We start from the raw sequence: 20,675 nt of genomic DNA, 5'->3' as shown, positions 1-20,675 counted from the left end.
AGAGGATGGCAAGAATGATTTTATGGGCACCAAGTTGTTCGTTCCATATTAGGTATTCATTGGGCACCTAGACATGAAAAAGTGTAAGACTTTGCCAAAAGCTTGAGCAATTTCAGATTTTGTTGGCAATTTTACAAAACTTTTTTGAGTTTACATCACACATCTAACCTGGTGATTAAATAAATCCTCTTCTGAGTTTGTATTTGTAATTGTATGTGGGAATGACCTTAGGAGACCAGGCTAAGGAATTCTGGGAGTTTTGCAAGATTTTGTTAATGCAGGTTTCCAGAAAAGTAGAATTTATCTGGTGATGTTCCCTGTCTGGTCTCAGGATTTGTTGCACAGCATGCAACAACAGCAACACTACTACCACTCATAATGATATGATATTATCTAATGTTTTTGATTTTTTTTTACAAATCTAGCTTAGACATTAACAGAATAACAGAATAGCAAAATTGGAAGGGACCTTGGAGGTCTTCTAGTCCAACCCCCTGCTCAGGCAGGAAACGCTATGCCATTTCAGACAAATGGCTGTCCAGTTTCTTCTTAAAAACTTCCAGTGTTGGAGCATTCGCCGCTTCTGGAGGCGGGTTGTTCCACTGGTTAATTGTTCTAACTGTCAGGAAATTTCTCCTTAGTTTTAGGTTGCTTCTCTCCTTGGTGAGTTTCCATTCATTGCTACTTGTCCTGCCTTCAGGTGCCTTGGAGAATAGCTTGACTCCCTCTTCTTTGTGGCAGCCCCTCAAATATTGGAAGACTGCTATCATGTCCCCCCTCATCCTTCTCTTCATTAAACCAGACATACCCAATTCCTGCAGCCCTTCTTCATATGTTTTAGCCTCCAGACCCCTAACCATATTTGTTGCTCTTTTCTGCACTCTTTCTAGAGTCTCAACACTTTTTTCCCCCATCACGGCCACCAAAACTAGATATAGTACTCCAAGTGTGATCTGACCAAGGCATTATAAAGTTGTGATTGTAGTTTTTCTCCTCCTTCCCTCCCCCCCCCCCACCAAGGCTGAGTGTTGTCATGAGGAGCGACCTCTTAAATTAAAGATTCTTGTCAGCCCACTGGAGTGAGAGACCTTAGATGCCTTCCCCTGGTGGGAGAGTGCCTTACCCTGGTGTATTGGCTGTAGAGGCTGCTTTTTCAGCGTTGACCTTTATATTAATGCTAATGGGTTTGGAGAAATAAAATGTAAATTTTTCTCTAAATGGATTAGTCTAGGCTGGGAGAGGGTAGAAAGGAAGGAGGGGTGGAGGGTGACCAATATTGCTTGGAACGTTTGCACTGAAATTAAAACATTTATGTTCCAACACTTAATTTTATTAGTGGCACAGCCAAGTTGCTTCAATGAGTAATCTATTCTACCCTCCGTCTCCTGGCCTTTTTTTCCCCCTCCTCTTTAGAATCCAAAGCTCTGCATGCCAGCTTGTTAAACTAATATAGTTTATTTACCTAATAAATGTCTTCTTATGCTCCTCAAGCTCCCATTTTGTGGAGAGTATGATTTGTATATGTTTTGACCCACTTGGTTTCCAGGGAAGAAAACATATATTCTTATAATCGTCTTCTTCTTGTTGTTTTTAAGTATATTATTTCCCCGATTATCTCTGGAAAAATAATTCCAGCTGCTGCCAAAGTCAGGAGCTTTGATAAACCCAGCAGAGCTCCTCAAGACTACCATGTCTCTGTTCCCCAATCTGGAGCCCTCCAAATGTCTTCCCACTGAGCTCTCAGAACAAGGGAATTTATATTGCTAGCCCTCCTGTCAATCATTTACGATTTGTGGACCACTTTTCAGCAGTTCCCACCACCTCCCCTCATCCATGGGGATGTACGAGAAGGGGCAAGGGATATCACAAGGATGATGTCGATGATGATAATGATGATGATAACACCCATTCAGTTTTGCCCAAGTCATAGGATTCTATGAACCTGGTCTCTCCACACCTTCCAACTTTGTACTGCTTCTTTGAGTTATTCTATGCTCTGGCTGGTCTCAGCTTTGACAACCTGGTTTCCTTGTCACAAGTATCACAATGGATGTCATCTATTCAGTAATGTTCATAGAGTGACATGGTGGTCTAATAATAATAATAATAATAATAATAATAATAATAATAATAATGAAATTGGAAGGGACCTTGGAGTCTTCTAATCCAACCCCCTGCTCAAGTAGGAGACCCTATACCATTTCAGACAAATGGCTGTCCAATCTCTTCTTAAAAACTTCAGTGTTGGAGTATTCACAACTTCTGGAGCAGGTTGTTCCACTGGTTAATTGTTCTAGCTGTCTGGAAAATTCTCCTTAGTTCTAGATTGCTTCTCTCTTTGATTAGTTTCCATCCGTTGCTTCTTGTCTTGCCTTCAGGAGCTTTGGAGAATAGCTTGGAACCCCCCTTCTTTGTGGCAATTCCTCAAATATTGGAAGACTGCTATCATGTCACCACTAGTCCTTCTTTTCCTTAAACTAGACATACCCAATTCTAGTAACTGTTCTTTATATCTTTTAGCCTCCAGTGCCCTGATCATCTTTGTTGCTCTTCTCTGCAAAGCCCCATCTGCAGGATGTAAGCAGTATACAAAACAAGGTCCTGTCTGGTCCGTGGAAAAACCTCTTTCCAGGAACCGGTCCCTGGTGCCCAAGAGTTTGAGGGCCTCTGGCCTAGAGATGAAAATGCTTTCCTCCCACTCAGAAGGTTGAGACTTCAATATTAGGTAGCGACAGATGTTTCTCTATTGTGGCACAAAGAGATCATATTTGCTGTGAACTCCACATTGGCATCAGGAAGGGCATCCGGCCAGTAAACGCTCAGCTCTGCTCACTTGCTCTGATCCAAGCCCAAAGCAAAGGATTACAGTCGTTAAAAAACGTAGCAGTCAAGCAGTGTGTGATCAGGCTATCAATAAGTTTGATTCTCCGCCTTCAAAGAGGGAGAAAGGACCCACAGATATCTAACATGTGAAGTCTGGAAGTACCAAAGCTGGCATCCAGTTCGGGAGTGAAATGTTCTCATGTATCTACATAGGTGGGATGATGTCATTTTAAACCCTTTGGGAATTTCTCCCCCTCCCCAGCAACGGTGACATCATAGAGAGTTCTTTTATAGGAACCTTTGGTCCTTTTATTTAATGCAGGGTTAATCATTATATTTGCACCCTGGGATAGCTCTTTGTTGAAGCCAAGGCTCTGTAGATGTGTGAGAAACTTTTTGGGGGGGGGGGATGAGAGGCACGTGACTTTTCAAACAAATCAGTAACTTGTGCTGGCACTACAATCTCTGAATGCCCAACATGTTGATTAAAAATTGAAGGGGGCTAAATTTCATTACCTGCAAAAAAAAAAAATGTAGTGCCTTCAGAAAAAGGATCGATATAATTGTTTTACAGACTTCAGCCTCTAAATCCCTTTTCTTACATTTCCTCATGAATCTGTAACTTTCGTAAAACATTTCCGTAGCAGCATTACATATAAATACTGTTTAGATAGATATTAATACTTCATTGTTTTGAACATTTCATATTTGCCACTATATTTTCTTTCCATTTTTTCTTAAAATGCAGTATTGCAACGGAGGAGGCAGTATTATAGCCGGGAGACAAAAAAGTTATTCAGCTAAGAAGGAACAGTAGGAGAAGAGAAGGAGAGGAGGGAGCAGAAACATAGAAAGAGAAAGAAGACAGGAGAAGGGAAGAGGAGAGGTAAAGGGGAGAAGGAGGAAATGGTCACTTAAAAAAAGCGACATAGAGTGCTATTGGCTGCACATTGAGAGGGGGCTGGCTGGGGCCCATCCAAGCAGAAGGCAGGGCAAGAAACAATGGACAACCTGGAATCAAGAAGAAACTTTCTAACAGTGAGAAGTTGAACAATTAACCAGTGGAACAACCTGCCTCCAGAAGTTGTGAATGCTCCAACACTGGAAGTTTTTAAGAAGAGACTGGACAGCCACTTGTCTGGAATGGTATAGGGTCTCCTGCTTGAGCAGGGCATTAGACTAGAAGATCTCCAAGGTCCTTCTAACTCTGTTATTCTATTATACTGTTTAGGAGACTAAGAGTGACATGATAGTTGTCATCCAATACGTGAGAGGCTGACACAGAAAAGAGGGGGGCGACCTATGTTCCAAAGCACCCGAGGACAAGACAAGAAACCATGGATGGAAACTAATCAAGAAGAGAAGCAAGCTGGAATTAAGGAGAAATTAATTCCAGACAGTGAGAGCAATTAACCAGTGGAACAGCTTGCCTCCAGAAGTTGTGGGTGCTCCATCACCGGAGGCTTTTAAGAAGAGACAGGACACCCATTGTCTGACATGGTGTAGGGTCTTGAGCTTGAGCAGGGACTAGAAGACCTCCAAGGTCCTTTCCAACTCTGGTTAAATTCACCCAGGCATGCTTTGAAGGAAAAGGAGAGAAGCACCACCAGAATGCATTCTGGAATGAACTCCAATCCTTATTGGAGCATCCCAGTTATTCAATTCTCCAGTGTAAACTGTGACTGGGGATCTGAGTCCGCTTTGCAGCCTCCCCTCTCCGGCCTCCGTAATTCCACTTGGCCAACCTGTCAGGCAGACAAGCTGTAGCACATTCTGGCATTCCAAGAAGTTCAGCTGGTTTGTATCACGAAGGCTTCCAGGGCAGGGGGAAGTTTTCCAGAAGATGCCGACTGAGACTGCGTTTCTGTCTGCCCGGATCAACAGTGTTGCTAGTTTAGCATCTCAGCAAGGGGTCCTCCACCACCACCACATCTGGCCAACAAACCAGTCAGGAAGAGAAAGGGGGAATTGTCTGCTGGCAGATCTTTGGGGGATTGGCTGATGTGCTTAACAATAGAGAGGATGATGTTTCCTGAACCGCAAGACCTCGAGAAAGAGGTTTCTTACCACCTAGAAAGAGATGAAGCCAGGCCTCCACTTCCCAACTTAATCAGCGTGTGCATCTGTTGGAGGGAGGCCTACCAGACCCAGCCTCCTTCCTTCTCCTGTTACAGATTGAGATTTGTTTTATGAGCTTGGAGCCAGATGCTGCTCCTTCGAAGAGCCAGGCGGATCCTCCCTCCTATCTTTCTCAACCCAGCGATATACCGAGGCCTGGCGCTTGATGCCAAACATGTGTGAAGCAAACAAGGCTTCTGTGACCCAGGAAGAGAGAAAAAGGAAATGTGCGTTCTTGTAGGAACGCCCTATGTGTGAGTAAAGGCGGGCGGGCTTTTTTTGGCAGGACTTCTTCCCGGACCGTACGGATGAGCCCGGCAAAATAAATAAAATTAAGATGGCAAATTTCCCCCTACTATGGATATGGTTACCGTCTGCCAAACAGCTGCCAACGTTCAGCTTGTTCTGGAAGGTATTTCCCAGACTGGAAGAGGAGATTAGAGGGCTTGTGGAATGGGGTCCTTTCTGAGAAGATCTCCAATTGAGGGTTTAATTGTTTCCAAATGAGGAGCATTATGGGATGGGCCATATTCGGGGCCAGCTTTTGAGTTTGCTATGCCAAGGGATTTGAAGGGGGGCGCTGGCAGCAGCTGTTTTACATTTAAGAGGATGTAGAGTGGATTCGGCAACAGGCAGGAAGGAAGACAAATGAGAGTGGGGATAATGGGACATGGGACACCTCTCCCGTGAGGCTACTTGTTCTGAGTGAGTTCCCAGTCCTGATCCCTCAGGCTATATTTGACTATCAACGACTCCAATGAATTGGATTGTAGGGGCCTTGCAAACAGTGACTGTGATTGTCCTTTGAAACACTCCGGCTGCCTGCGTTTCTGCTGGGATGAAGATTGACATGAGGGTCTTGGGCACTTTCTAGGTCTGGATCGGAAGCTTGTGATGGGTTGGCTAAGGAGAAGCTTCCCTTGTTAAACTGGGTCTTTTAAATAGTTGTGTTCAAAGAACACGCTAGATCTGGACAAAATGAACCAATCTGTTATAAATGAATGCAACCGGCTGATTCTTGCAATGTGCTAAGATGAAACCTGGGTTTTCCAGAGGCAAAGATTACTCAATCTCATTTTAGCCTAGTTAACCATGTTGTATGAATCTATTATTTAGGATAGGTTAGGATAGGTGTGTGAAGACCCTTCCTTCGGTACATCATAATCTTTCCTTCCTTCCTTCCTTCCTTCCCTTCCCTTCCCTTCCCTCTGGTGATTGGTCCAAAGTCACCCAGATGGCTTTCACGACCAAAAAGGGACTTTTAAGTCATGTCTCCTGCTTCCTAGCCTGGTTTGTTAACCACAGACATTTTTAGTTAGAAATTAGTATAAGAGTATTCCTAAGAGGCTGAAATGTTCATGCTTTCCCTAAAAAACTATATTATCCTGCAAAATTCCTCTGTAAAACTTTCAACATAGATATAAAACCTTTCCATCAGACCAGCAACATGCATCATTTTTTTTTTTTTTTTGCATAATAATATAAGCAAAACAGTCAAACAAACGGATCTCACTTTTCCAGAACGGATATTCTGACAGCAAAAGACAGAATTAAATTGGAAATGGGGTAACCTGATCCCTTTCTGAGCACACTTGCTAACTATAAATTGCATGATTCTTTACCTTGCAGAATTATATATAGAAACTGTTCTCTAAGCTCCCCAATTTGCTTAACATTATTTTAAAAGCATGCAAGCTTCATCTTGTCCAAAATAACATAGGAATTCTTGGTGTTATTCGTGTTTCTAAGAATCACAGCCCAGCAGACAACATGATTCTCTGGTCATTTGTGTCAAAATAACAATGAAACAGTGTCACAAACAACAAAAATGGCTGGAGTAAGATGTTATACTTCTTAATAATATCTCACCTTAGTTGATCAGGTTTTCTGATGTTTACATTTCTGGATTTTCTTTGTGTTTCTTATTGTATCCACCAGTTTTGGTACCAGCAGCTGGTAAGGGTATCTGATAAACTATGCAAGTGGAGGGGGAAAAAAATGTTCCATAAGCTATTTACCACACTGCATTACTCAAAATACCATATTTTAAATCCTCTTAAGCTGTTATACATCATCATATAAGTCAGCACAAAAGAGGGCCCATGAATTCCTAAGAATTATATTGACATGGGAAGCGTCAGCAAATGCATGGAAAAGGAAAAAAAAAAAAAAAAAACCTCCTCAAACATATCAACGGTCACATCCTCCCCCATCAAAATTAACACACTGTACTGCTAATATTTCAGAGTAATGTTTTTCACCGAGGGGCCATATTTTATCCTTTAATATGATCCATTTTCTTTTTTTAAAAAAAAGGCAAAATAAATTATGGTATCATGCTATGAGGCTGAATCTGACAACAGAACAGTTTTGGAAGCATTGCACTCTAGAAACGGAAAGAAATCCTTTTTTTTTTTTTTTCCTCCTCACCATTTTCCAAGAGAATGCAATTGGAAGGAGCAAAATATGCATAGATTCTCCTGGAATATTTTTATCCTGAACCTACCCCCACCCCTTTCATGAGATTTTGGCCTATTTAGATGAAATCACAGAAGGAGTTTCTTTTGTTTTTTTTTTTAAAAAGAACAAAAGATTATTTGGGTTGTGGTTTTAATCACCCTGGAAAAGTTCAGCTCTTCTATAAATATGCATGAGGTACATAAAGACATCACTATTTCATGTTATTGTTTATTATATATTTTATATTACATTTTTTATTTTATTTTTTATCCGGCCTTTATTATTTTTACAAATAATTCAAGGCAGCGAACATAAACTTCTACCTCCTATTTTCCCAAACAGCAACCTTGTGAGGTGGCTTTCATGGCTAAGGCGGGACTAGAACTCACAGTCCGCTGGTGATTGGCCCAAAGTCACCCACCTGGCTTTCATGGCTAAGGCGGGGCTAGAACCCACGGTTCCCTGGTGATTGGCCCAAAGTCACCCACCTAATATTTTATTTCAGTTATTTATTTGTATTCCGCCTTGATCACTCTGGCAAATAATTCAAGACAGCGAATATATCCAACACACCTTCCTCTTCCTATTATCCTTACAACAATCTTGTGAGGTGGGTAGGGCTGAGAGAGAGGGACCGGCCCAAGACCGCTCAGCTGGCTTTGTGCCCATAGCGGAACTAGAACTCACAGTCTCCAGCTTTCCACCTTGGCGCCTTGACCTCTGGACCAAATTGCCTCACTGTGAGGACAAATGCTGTGAAAACAGTTCATTTGGTAACCATCTCAAGTTACAACGGCAAGGAAGAAAGTCACTTATGACTGTTTTTCACACTTAATGACCATTGCAGCACCCCCTTGGTCACATGATTTACGTTCAGGTGCTTGGCAACTGGTTCATATTTACGTTGGTCGCAGTGTCCCAGAATCACGTGATCCCCATTTGTCCCACCTTCTGACAATTAGCAAAGTCAATGGGGAAGCCAGATTCACTTAACAACCTAGTTGCTAACTTAACAAACTGCAGTGATTCACTTAACACAGGGGTTCCCAACCAGGGGTGCGAGACGATATTCCAAGGGGCGAAAACTTGGGTTTTCAAAATTATAGTGTATATGTATAATTCGTTGCCGTTATTTTGAACTTTTGTAAGGGGTGTGAGAATATATCAGAAGTGTTTTTGGGGTGCGGAATATAGAAAAGGTTGGGGACCACTGACTTAACATCTGCGGCAAGGAAAGTCGTAAACTGGGGCAAAACTCACTTAGTGTCAGAAATTTCCTGCTCAATTGTGGCCAGAAGCTGAAGAGGGAGTCAAGCTATTCTCCAAGGTGCTGAAGGCAGGTCAAGAAGCAACAACGGATGGAAACTAATCAAGGAGAGAAGCAATCTAGAACTTAGGAGAAACCTCCTGACAGTGAGAACAATTAACCAGTGAAACCACCTGCCTCCAGAAGCGGTGAATGCTCCAACCCTGGAAGTTTTTAAGAAGAGACTGGACAGCCATTTGTCCGCAATGGTGTAGGCTTTCCTGCCTGAGCAGGGGGTTGGACTAGATGACCTCCAAGGTCCCTTCCAACTTTATTATTATTATTATTATTATTATTATTATTATTATTATTATTATTATTATTATTATTATTATTATTATTATTTTTTACCTGTACCTAAAGAAGAATTCCTATTTTAGATTCCTTCCTTTTAAGTTGCTGCTTTCGGAAAGCCTGCCCTGGAAATGTACAGCTCAGATGCCTGGTTACACTAGAAACAGTTCTCTGTGATAGACAGCCTATATAAGACATTTGGGGGTGGAGGGGGGGGCAGATGAAAACCAAAGATAGGGAAAAGCTTTCTCTGTAAAGGTAAAAAAAGAAAAAAGAAAGGGCAAGTACAAAACTGCCAGGAGAGTTGGATGTGATCAATTAGATTAGGACCCAAGGAGTACACCAGAGATTTAAGGGTAGGGATGCACAAATTAGAATTTCAATTCCAAGAAAAGGAGGAAAGACCATTAAAAAAAAAAAAAAACCAAGAAGAGGAAGAGGCAAACAAGAAGGAAGATGATAAGAAGAGGGCGGAGGGGGGTGGTTGGGAGAGGGAAAAGGAGCCAGAGGGAACTAAACATGAAATGGCAGACAAGGGTGATGACCTCAGGTTTGTTTAAGGTGACATGCTCTGCAGCTGGATGAAAGAAATACTTTGCATTTTTTTGAACCAGGCGGGGAACAAAGGAACACTCTGCATCTCGAGAATCAATATCACATTTTATGCCTGCTGCACCCTTCACAAAGAATCAAGAGGACATCGATTCAAGTAAGTAAGAACTTCATTGAAAATTGACCTCTGGGTTTCTTCAGTGGGAAGGGGACCGGCTGGTTTGAATGCAGGGAGGGGGGAACGGGAGGGCTCTCCTTGGGAGCTGGTGCTGGACAGGGATGTCAGGCATGGCTGCCGCTGAAAAGTTCATAGCTTCATTCCCTGTCACCACATCAGACGGTGGGCCACCTCTTGTGCTGACAGAAGCAAGGGCCCCCACGTAGTTTCTCCTTGGCTGTCAGAGCTGGGCTAATAGCAAGCAAGGAAAGGGGAACAGAAGCTTGACTCCTGGCCAGAACAGAGGTAGGAACAGGAGAGCCTTGAAGCCAATCTACAGAATCAGAATAGAACCGAAAGGGACCTTGGAGGTCTTCTAGTCCAGCCCCCTGCTCAAGTAGAAGACCCTATACCATTTCAGACAAGTGGTTGTGCAATCTCTTCTTAAGAGCCTCCAGTGATGGAGCACCCACAACATCTGTTCCACTGGTTGATTGTCCTCACTGTCAGAAAATTTCTCCTTAATTCCAGGTCGCTTCTCTCCTTGATTAGTTTCCATCCGTTGTTTCTTGCCTTGCCTTCTGGTGCTTTGGAAAATAATTGGACCCCCTTCCTCCTTGTGGCAGCCTCTCAAATACTGGAATACTGCTATCATGTCCCTCCTAGTCCTTCTTTTCTCCAGACTGGCCATTCCCAAATCCTACAGGAGACACAAAATGAAGGAGATGGAAACCCTGAAGACCAGGTAGATACAGCTGCTGGTGAAAACCAGAATTAAGCTCAGGAATAGCTGAAGGGAATTAGCTAAAGTGAGTGAGAGTTGAGTTGCAATGAAGCAATAGTGGGAAGCAGAAGGTCTTCTCATTTTTCTTCTGTTGAGCTTGGCCGTCCTCCTGCTCCACCAAGCATTGGCAATAGGAGGATTTATAGCACTGTTGTACTTAACGCTCTGGCACTGAACTAAAACCTAAGTACCAGCTAACAGCAGGATTTCTTCACGTAGAAGGAAATCAGCTGAATAATTAATCAAGATCTATAAGGGAAAAAAATCCATACGAACATAACACCACTGGAAGAGGCAAGAGACAACTTAGTTCAGCATGCTGGGCTACGTAGCACTAACCAATGCACAGGTAGAAAGGAAATAATATACCATGATCCTTGCAGCTGATTTTCATACTTGTGCTATAATTAAAGAGAGGCAGCCTGGTGTAGTGATTAAGGTATCAGGCTAGAAACCAGGAGATTGTGAGTTCTAGTCTCACCTTAGGCACAAAGTCAGCTGGGTGACCTTGGGGCCATTGTTCTCTCTCAGCCCGAAGACGAAGGAAATGGCAAATCACTTCTGAAAAGTTTTGCTGAGAAAACTCTGGGACTGATCCGGCAGTCTTCAGGAGTCAAAAGCTGACTTGAAGGCATGCAGAGACATACAAGTATAAGTTAAAGACTCTGCATAGTGTAGGTGAGATTGCTTGTATACAGCAAGAAACACTCCACTCTTATCAGCTTAGGATAAACCACACTGCAGGCTGTTTTTTTACGGCCTTAGCAAAAGGCTACACCTACACCTGTTTAGTAAACTTGCATTATGAGCTGAGCTGAAGAGGTAAGCAAGAACGGAGAGAAGAATAAAGCCAGTGCTGAAATAATTTCTAGCAAAGCTTGGTTAGATGTAACCAACAGTAGATCTTGGATGTTAAAATGTGATAAGAGCAGATATGTTCCTTCAGGCTCTTTGGCACAGAAATAAGACAGTCATATCTGAGCTGCAGAAATCTAGATGACTGTTACATGAAGATGAGGTCCTGAACTTTCTTAATATTTTGCAATCATCTAGTTCTTGTGCAGATTTTCACAGCTCAGTTATGGCAGACCTTGTCTCAAGGCTATTGTTGAATTAGATTAGTGAGATTAGTTAACAAATTAAAAGTTCTTCCTCAAGCAAAGCATCAGAATAACAAAATAACAAAGTTGGAAGGGACCTTGGAGGTCTTCTGATCCAACCTTCTGCTCATAGCAGGAGACCCTATATAATTTCCAACCTCCTGCTCATAGCAGGAGACCCTATATAATTTCAGACAAGTCTCTTCTTAAAAGCCTCCAGTGATGGAGCATCCACAACTTCCGAAGGCAAGCCGTTGCACTGGTTAATTCTCACTGTTAGGAAATTTCTCCTTAGTTCCAGGTTGCTTCTCACCTTGTTTAGTTCCACCCGTTGCTTCTTGTCTTGTCCTCAGGTGCTTTGGAGAAAAGATTGTCCCCCTCTTTTCTGTGGCAGCCTCATGTCACCCTCAGGAACTTCCGTATGGGAACCAAAATACTTTTGCAAAAGATGTCCACTTTTTGCATATAAGAGATGGGTGTTAAATATCTAAAGGGCTGCCACAAAGAAGAGGGGAATCACCTATTCTCCAAAGCACCTGAAGGCAGAACGAGAAGTAATGATAGAAACTAATCAAGGAGACAAGCAACCTAGAACTAAGGAGAAATTTCCTAACAGTGAGAAAAATTAAGCAGTGGAACGGCTTGCCTTCAGAAGTTGTGGGTGCTCCATCACTGGAGAGAAGAGACTGGACAACAATTTGTCTGAAATGGTATAGGGTTTCCTGCCTGAGCAGGGAGCTGGATTAGAAGACCGTCAAGTTAACAAATTAAAAGTTCTTCCCTTCCAACTCTGTTATTCTGCTACCTGTGTCTTCAGTTTGGAGGCACAGGATAGCTAGTGATTAACTGAAGCTAGACTGACTATTTCAAGGCAACCAAGGAACATTTTCTTGTGTCCATTAGTTGAATAAGGATGCAGACTATCAGCTCACTTGCCCAGAGCACCATTTGTGTAACTGAGTGCATGATTGAATTTATTGTTTAACAGTTTCGGCAGAGAACAGAGAAAGAGTTACAAGGGGACTTAGCCAATAATTGCAGTTGGATAAAAATGAACTGCCTGCATTGCAGAAGAATTGCAAATAGCTCACCCCAACAATAAAAAAAAAAAGGCTTACAAAATACCGTCTCTCTCTCTGCACATGCGGAAGAAAAAGGGGGAGCGTGCAATGTTTTGAAGACACGCTTTGCAAATAATGAAACGAGATGCCTTTGCAATTTGCTCCAAATAAAAATCCTCCGTTGAAAAACATTCATCATACTTTCTGCCTTGTCTCTGAGTTGCAAGCACAGACGTGGGGAAAGTTGCATGACCCGTGGAGTTGACATTAAAAGCTTTAAATTGAATTACATTGGCAGAAATCTTTTTTTTAAAAAAAAAAATTGTCTTGGGGGTGCGGGAAACAGAACTCCTGACAAGGCATAACAGATGTTGAAAATTAGGAACATTTAGGCAATATTATCATAGCTGTATATGGGGAAATGGTTTTAATTGCCTTTTCAGGGTGCCTTCGAGGTGTACTGTTTTGATTTAAGAATTTCCTTTTCAAGTTTTCCATCTGGGTGTTTCCATTCCAGGGTTTTGGGATGGGGGGGGGAATCAAACTTTCTAGGAAATGTGTTCTCAAGTAAAAACAGATAGATTCTCTTGAGACCCCCTCACTATTGGTCTTTGAAACTGGATTAATTAAGAGGATGCCAACATTTCCTCAAACCTGACATTGGAGTTGACAATTTTGCCAGAAGAACAGAATAACAACAGAGTTGGAAGGGACCTTGGAGGTCTTCTAGTCCAACCCCCCGCTCAAGCAGGAGACCCTATACCATTCTGGACAAATGTCTTTCCAGTCTCTTCTTAAAAACCTCCAGTGATGGAGCACCCACAACTTCTGAAGGCAAGCTATTCCACTGGTTGATTGCTCTCACCGTTAAGAAATTTCTCCTTAATTCCAGGTTGCTTCTCTCCTCGATCAGTTTCCATCCCTTGTTTCTTGTTTTGCCTTGAGGGGCTTTGTAGAATAGGCTGACCCCCTTCTTCTTTGCGGTAGCTCTTCAAATATTGGAACACTGCTATCATGTCACCCCTACTTCTTCTTGTCATTCAACTAGACATACCCAATTCCTGCAACTATTATTCATACATTTTAGCCTTTGGGTGCATGAACATGCACACAGACTGCATGTCCATGCACTCAAACAATCAACCAGGTAGTGTATTTAGATCTTGCCACTTTTCAGTGTATCAGGTATAAGTTACATGTAACATGCAGATGCTTGCTCAAATGATGGATAGCTGACATGGAGTGTGTGTGTGTGTGTGTGTGTGTGAGGGAAATTCCTCTTGAGCAGTAAACTAGCATATGAAGAGAAAATACTTCAGGTAGAGTAGCCATGTATCTTAATTTATGTTCTTCTGCTTGAAGACTGAGCTGACTTTAGTATTCAGGAATAATCAGAAGGTAATCTTCAGTTTGACCTCTCAAGCCTATATGATCACCATTGAGAGGGAGCTGAGGTGAGGAGAGGAGCTCACCCCATTGGGTAGTGCTTGGGTCTCAAACTTGGGCTGCTGGCTTTCCAGCTGACAAGTCCAGAGTCTTAATTATGCTGCCCCATATGTGCAACACCATTAGTTTTATCCATGGAACATTTCCCAGACACCTTTTTTACATTTGAAAGAAATTTCATTAGCAAATATTCTTTCTTCGAAATGAAAAATGTGGTTTAAAAAAAAGAAGTGTGCAGGAAAATCCTTAGATTTTTTTTTTCATTCACACATTACATTATAATTGAGCAATAGACAATGTCAATCATTTGCTCTGGAGTTAAGTTGAATGTTGCTAGTCTCTCTCTCTCTCTCTCTCTCTCTCTCTCTCTCTCTCTCTCTCTCTCTCTCTCTCCCTTGATTTTTAGATCTGGCAACTGGCTGAGTTAGAAAACATTGAGGTTTTCTAGCTATGTGCCTGTTCTGGTTAAATCAAAGCTCACCCTGAACCCCTTACACACAAATTATACTTCCCATTAAAATCATCATCAACATAGTATTTGAGGTTAGTAAAACATATTGCTTTGGCTATAAAACACTCTCAACTAGTATTCCAAATGTCTTGCCTCAAGCTAGCACTTAAATTAAAGTTTGAGACAGCTGGCAGTAGAATCAGAATAAACAGGATGGAATTCTTCCCCCACACACACACCCACAAAAGGGGTTTGATGAACCACAATTATTGTTTTCATAATTTATCGTCAATGTACATTAAGCATGTCCTGATCTGTCTCCAGAGCTCATCGGCTTTCAACAGGTGAGCTGATTCCATGGGAGGGGGAGGGAAAGAGAGGCAGTCTTAAATTATCCTTCAAATAATTGGATCTCTAATAAATATTGCATAAAACAGCAAGGCTCCTGTAATTTCCGTAATCTGGATTTAATTTGCTAGCCAGTTCTACGACAGCCTTGTTTGTTCCAACTCCCCAAAGCTACCACGGAATCAATGTTGCTGAAGGAAAGACAAAGCAGAGGTTACAACTTGGGTGGTGGTTCCTGGATCAGAACCAGTTTCTGGAAGGAACATGTGGATGTGTAATTACCCTATTTGGGATAAGAAATTGTCTGGCACACAACGATTGGCTGCTTTTTCAAATTAAGGACTGGCTTTTTCCAAAAATATCCTCCCACAAGGAGCATAAATAACCTTCTGAATATGTTCAGCAGATAGGTTTCCCCCATAAGGAGCAACAGCTCCTTAATGTTATGGGTAATCCTTGACTTACAACCACAACTGGACTGAAACTTCTGTTGCTAAGCAGTTGTGAAGTGAGTCACATCTGGTTTTATGACCTTTTTGCCTTGGTCCTGGGGTTGTGAAATGACTTGGCTTGACGGAAGCCCCCTGAGAAGGTTGTAGATATTAATCACATGATCCTGGGGCCCTGCAATTGTTGTAAGTGCAGGGTAGTTGCCAGTTGCCAGAATTTTGATCATGTGACTGTGGGGATGTTAAGATGGTCTAAGTGCAAGGATGGACCATAAGTCATTTTTTTAGTGCCTTTGTAACTTTAAACAGACATTAAACAGAGGGCCATAAATTGAAGGCTAGGTGTATTTCCCAGGCTTTAATTGTTGTTTGCCATCGGATGACATTAAATGAGAGCCGATCTGGTCTAATGGTTTAGGCATTGGGCTAGAAAGCAGAAGATTGTGAGTTCAAGTCTTGCCTTAGCCAAGAAAGCAGACTGGTCTTTCTCTTGAAAGGAATCATCGCAGGACATAAGTTGTTTCAAATAAATCTATATATTGCAACTGACTGATTATGATTCTGTCAATGCGAACAGGGTTCAAGGACCTGGGATAGGTAGATGTAGATGTTTGATGGTCTTAAAGGTATGGTCCCAGGATGTAAGCTGTTCTGGGTCAAGCTGCCTTTTGCAATTGACTGAGGTTGAATCTGTCAATGCCGATGGAGTTCAAATGGTGCTCCATTTGTTTTGGGATCGCGCGCAATGTGCTTAATACTATTGGTGCTATCTTTGCTTTCTTTTATAGTTATCAATATTATTACTATCATCATCATCATCCCCAACAACAACAAGGACTGTAAGAAAAAAAGCATTGTACACATAACCCAAAGAGGCAAGCACAAATAATTAACTCTTTGTTTTCTTCTCCTTCATTTCAGATTGAGGGAAATTTGTATTTACAGAGGATGTAAGATATCAATTTTTGATTCTCTGACATATGACAGCTCTAGTAGTCTTTCATGGGTTTAATTGTGAAGAGGCAGTGTTTTATATGAACACCTGCACCCTTCCTTTCTTCCCAGGTTTTTATTAATTCTTGAGGGAAAAACATTATAAGAGAATTCCTCCTACGGTTCTTTCTTCAGATTGGGAACCAGGGAGCTTCAAAGCGTTCAGAAATCACAACAGAAGCAGTAATACTTTTGCTGTGTCATAAAGTGAGCTCAGAAGCACCCCCAAGAGAAATACAAGAGACTGGAGAAATGGAGAATGGGGGAAAATTGAACCTGCAGGGGAAGAACATTTCTGAAAAACAGCAAGGCAGATTTCAGTACTCACAATCTCATGTACCAGCTCAAGTACTGATATCTAGTATTCATAATATCCTTCATAGCAAGATCTGAAATCCACAGTGGTGCACCACGTTAGTCTGGAAAATACCCAGATTCTCATTCATTCAGAGGTTCTGTTTATCATGGAAAATGCAGAAGGAAAGAGCACAACCATGAGGAGAAGAAACCAACATTTAGTTCAACGACTATTGGGTGCCAGCTTCATATGGAGAGGGACAGAAAATGATGGAAAATAATGGAAAATAATTTTAAAAGTTAGAGCAGAAAGTTCTATAGCTTTGCTGATAGGATCTTGGGCCCATATAGAGAAAGCCAAATAAGTTGGATCATTTTAGGAGAATCCCAAAGATGCTTTTTCAAAAGGCAACTGGACTTCCTTTGTTTTTCTTGGAAGACATTTCCCTTCTCATCCAAGAAGCTTCTTCAGTTCCGACAGAAGGGTGGAGAATGGAAGGATTCACATTCCTTGAAGTCATCTGATCCTTAGCACTCTCTCTGAGAATCCTTGAGGTCACTTGGAGATTTAAGGTCAATTGAATTAGAGTGCAAATGGGTGTGGAGCCTTCTTGGAACTGTTGTAGGTCAAGGACTACAATCCCTGTAATCCAGTGGTTCTCAACCTTTTTAATGCCGCGACCCCCAACCGGTCATAAGTTGAGGACTACTCAACTGGTTGTAAGTCGAGGACTACTCAACTGGTGCAGCACCGTTTGCAGAATGGGACTTTTGGCGGGCTCAGCAGGGCAGAGACAGCCTGGACAATTCCTATTGGCTTTTGAAAGCCAACAGAATTAGACTCTGTTCAAGAGAGTCTATTCTATTGACTTTCAAAAGCCAACAGAATAAAAGGGAGTAGCACAGCTAAGGAAAAGGGGAAAAAATGGCAGACTGCGTTGTTTGGCGACCCCCGTGAAATGGTCGTTCGACCCCAAATGGGGTCCCGACCCACAGGTTGAGAACCACTGCTGTAATCCAAATGGCCAAATGGTCACTTGACCCCTCAAATTGGATTCAGGTAAAGAAACCAGAGTTTGAGAGGAAGCCAAAGATGCAGATGAAATTAGAAATTGGTGAGAAGAGTACGAAACCAAGAAAAGAGGTTGTTTTTTTTTTTACTCTGGGCCAGTGAGATATAGACCACTCAAAAGAGAAGAGTATTCTAAAATAGATGAGGTCTCCCTTGTATTGCTAGTTTTCAGAGCAATTCAAGAAAGAAAAGGCATCTCTTTTTTTTAGATGTACCCCAGACTCTGTTTTTTAATAGGCAATGCTAATGAGTTTCGGTGGCTTTATTTCCCAGTGTGCTGAAAACTCCAATAAATTTTGATTGTTTCCCCACTCCTGACAAGTCTAGGATTTGAAATATAGTCATCTATGCATTGTTTTTTTTTTTTTTTGCTTTACTAGATAAGATATTTCAGTGTAAATTGTGCATATGGGGTATGTCTCCATGTGGGCAAAAGTATATCCATGTTAGCATTCACGTCACCCATGTTTAGTGTATCGCCTTTTCTCTGACTAAACATGCCAAACAATTCCTTAAAAGCAGGTCATTAGTGACATTTTGTAACAGGTGACCTTCTCAGTCAGCTTCCGTGACCTACTCCTTTTTTATACAGTATGCTAATTCTGGAGAATATATAATTCTATAAGCTATAATTATGGTCCCATGTGAGTTTTCCCCCTTTTTAAAAAAAATGACAGTTCATAAAAAGTGGGTCACTTGTTAGGACATAAGCCAATAACAGATCTTGAACTGTCAACCATAAGGCTGTTGGGGAGACATTCGTTCTATGTACTAAACAAAACATAGAAATACAGGCGCGGCAGGTACATCAACTAAAGATGCTTCTTGGCATTGCTAAGAGAGTGAGCCAAGGGCTGCTACCTAGAAAAGTTTCAAGATTAAATCAGAAGAAGCAGCTTCTGAATGATCAGCATGGTGGTGACTATGACATACGGGGCAATTCAACCGTTTAAAAAGGGAATATGTTAGAATCTTTGACATCTCCTGATAAAGGAGGAGGAGATGATCAATTCCACTTGGCCCTTAAACCATTCAGCAAAAGACAGGATCAAAGGCATGGCACAACACAGGAGAACAAACCCATCAGAAAAAGATTCAGCAGTCCATCTGCATTTAAAAGACAAAGTCCACATGTTGGACAGAGAGGATGGCTGGTTTGAAAGAGGAGTCAAATTGGCCATTTATGTCAAAACTGAACAGCTCTCTCTCAACAGACGAGGAGGGATACGACATCATCTATCTCCAGTCTACAACACAGTCTTTCAGCAGTTCCATGAAGGCTCCACATCCATTTGCACTACTCAGGTGACCCTGAGGACACAGATAAACCTCCGGGTGGCCTCAACGGCTCCCTAAAACAGTGGTTCTCAACCTGTGGGTCGGGATCCCATTTGGGGTCGAACGACCATTTCACGGGGGTCGCCAAACAAGGCTGTCCGCCATTTTTTTCCTCCGTTTCTTTGGCCACGCCCCTGGCACGCAGTGATGTATAAGTGGTTGGGGGTCACCACAACATGGGGAACTGTATTATGGGGTCGCGGCATTAGAAAGGTTGAGAACCACTGCCCTAAAAGAATGCAAATGACCAGCTATCTGCAAGGAGTATAAATCCTTCCATTCCCCAACATCCAGTCAGAGCTGAAGAAGCTTCTTGGTTGAAAAGTGTAATGTCTTCAAAGAAAAAACAAGAAAGTCTAGTTGCCTCCTGAAAAAGCACCTTTGGGACAACCATGACCTGGATGACTGAGAATCTCCATTGATGACAGGATGAAACATCTGTCCTCAAACCCAAAGAGAGAAATGGAGCAAACTTATTCAGGACAACCATTTTTGACTGTGTTCATACATGTTAGTTTGTACATCTGTGCAGTGCTTTTTTTCTAAAAAAAACAAAAAAAAAAAAGGTGCCGGAACTCACACACACCATACAACCCGCCTAGCCTACCCTACAAGGTTCCATCCAAAAAAGGTGCCAGAACTCCGTTCTGGGTGTTCTATGAGAAAAAAAGCCCTGCATCTGTGTATACATTATAGGTTCATAAATATCCTATTCTACCTTTCAGGTAGAAAACCTTTATCATACATATGTTGAGATTCACATGGCCACTTTAGGAAGAGTGCCTGGTCTGATGATCATGCAAACCAGATAGACTTGATATGCCATGCTTAGATCTGATTGATTTTAAAATAGTCATAGCAATAATACCATACAAAAACACAAAAGAATTTGCTGACCCGGAATGGCAAACATTGATTGCTGGTGAAAAATTGAGCAAGAGGTTGTCAATGTCAACCCTGAGACAACTTCAACCCTTTTTACAGGATTGTCACCTTGTTCTTTGAGTGTGACTCAAGAACCATTTTGGATCTCATCCACAGATAGGAAGTTATGATGTAGTGGAACAATGGAAATTACTGGAGCAAATGTGCCTCATTTATTACCCAGAAAGAACCAAATGTCAAAGCATTAAATATCATTACTTGCTCATTTCCTTTCACCCTAGGAGCTATATTGGATTAGAGAGAAGTGTGCAAGAGTTTGAAAAAGACACCAAGTTCTAGTTAAGTGGGCTTGTGCTCTTGTCACAAAGACCTGCTCAGTCAAAGAAGAAAAAAAATCCTTCCTTCCTTCCTTCCTTCCTTCCTTCCTTCCTTCCTTCCTTCCTTCCTTCCTTCCTTCCTTCCTTCCTTCCTTCCTTTCCTCCCTCCCTCCCTCCCTCCCTCCCATCTCATAGAATGTGAGTCATCAACAAACTCTAAATAGGAGCCAAAGTGGGGAGAGGGAGGGAAAAATGGAAAAAGTGGAAGGAGGGTCAGTTCCATTCAGGAGGGCAATGCCAAAAGATGTACTGATAGTGACATGGTCATGATAGGTGACATGATAGCAGTGTTTCAATATTTGAGGGGCTGCCACAAAGAAGAGGGGGTCAACTTTTTTTTACCAAAACACCACAAGGCAGGACA

At 41.9% G+C, this 20,675-nt stretch overlaps 1 long non-coding RNA gene across 3 annotated transcripts in view; it reads right to left on the bottom strand.

Moving 5' to 3' along the window:
* The window catches only part of LOC120316405, a 162,585-nt gene that overhangs the window by 134,332 nt on the left and 7,578 nt on the right, over positions 1-20,675 (bottom strand). For all 3 annotated transcript variants that reach the window (XR_005558948.1, XR_005558949.1, XR_005558950.1), the window contains one exon: positions 6,811-6,915. This is a non-coding gene — a long non-coding RNA (uncharacterized LOC120316405). The remainder of the gene's footprint in view (positions 1-6,810; positions 6,916-20,675) is intronic.

Source organism: Crotalus tigris, unplaced genomic scaffold (assembly GCF_016545835.1).
Source record: "Crotalus tigris isolate CLP2741 ecotype Arizona unplaced genomic scaffold, ASM1654583v1 scf7180000019364.2947544272:3078424, whole genome shotgun sequence".
In the NCBI taxonomy this organism is placed as follows: Eukaryota; Metazoa; Chordata; class Lepidosauria; order Squamata; family Viperidae; genus Crotalus; species Crotalus tigris.
This window is presented reverse-complemented; position numbering and strand designations above follow the sequence as displayed.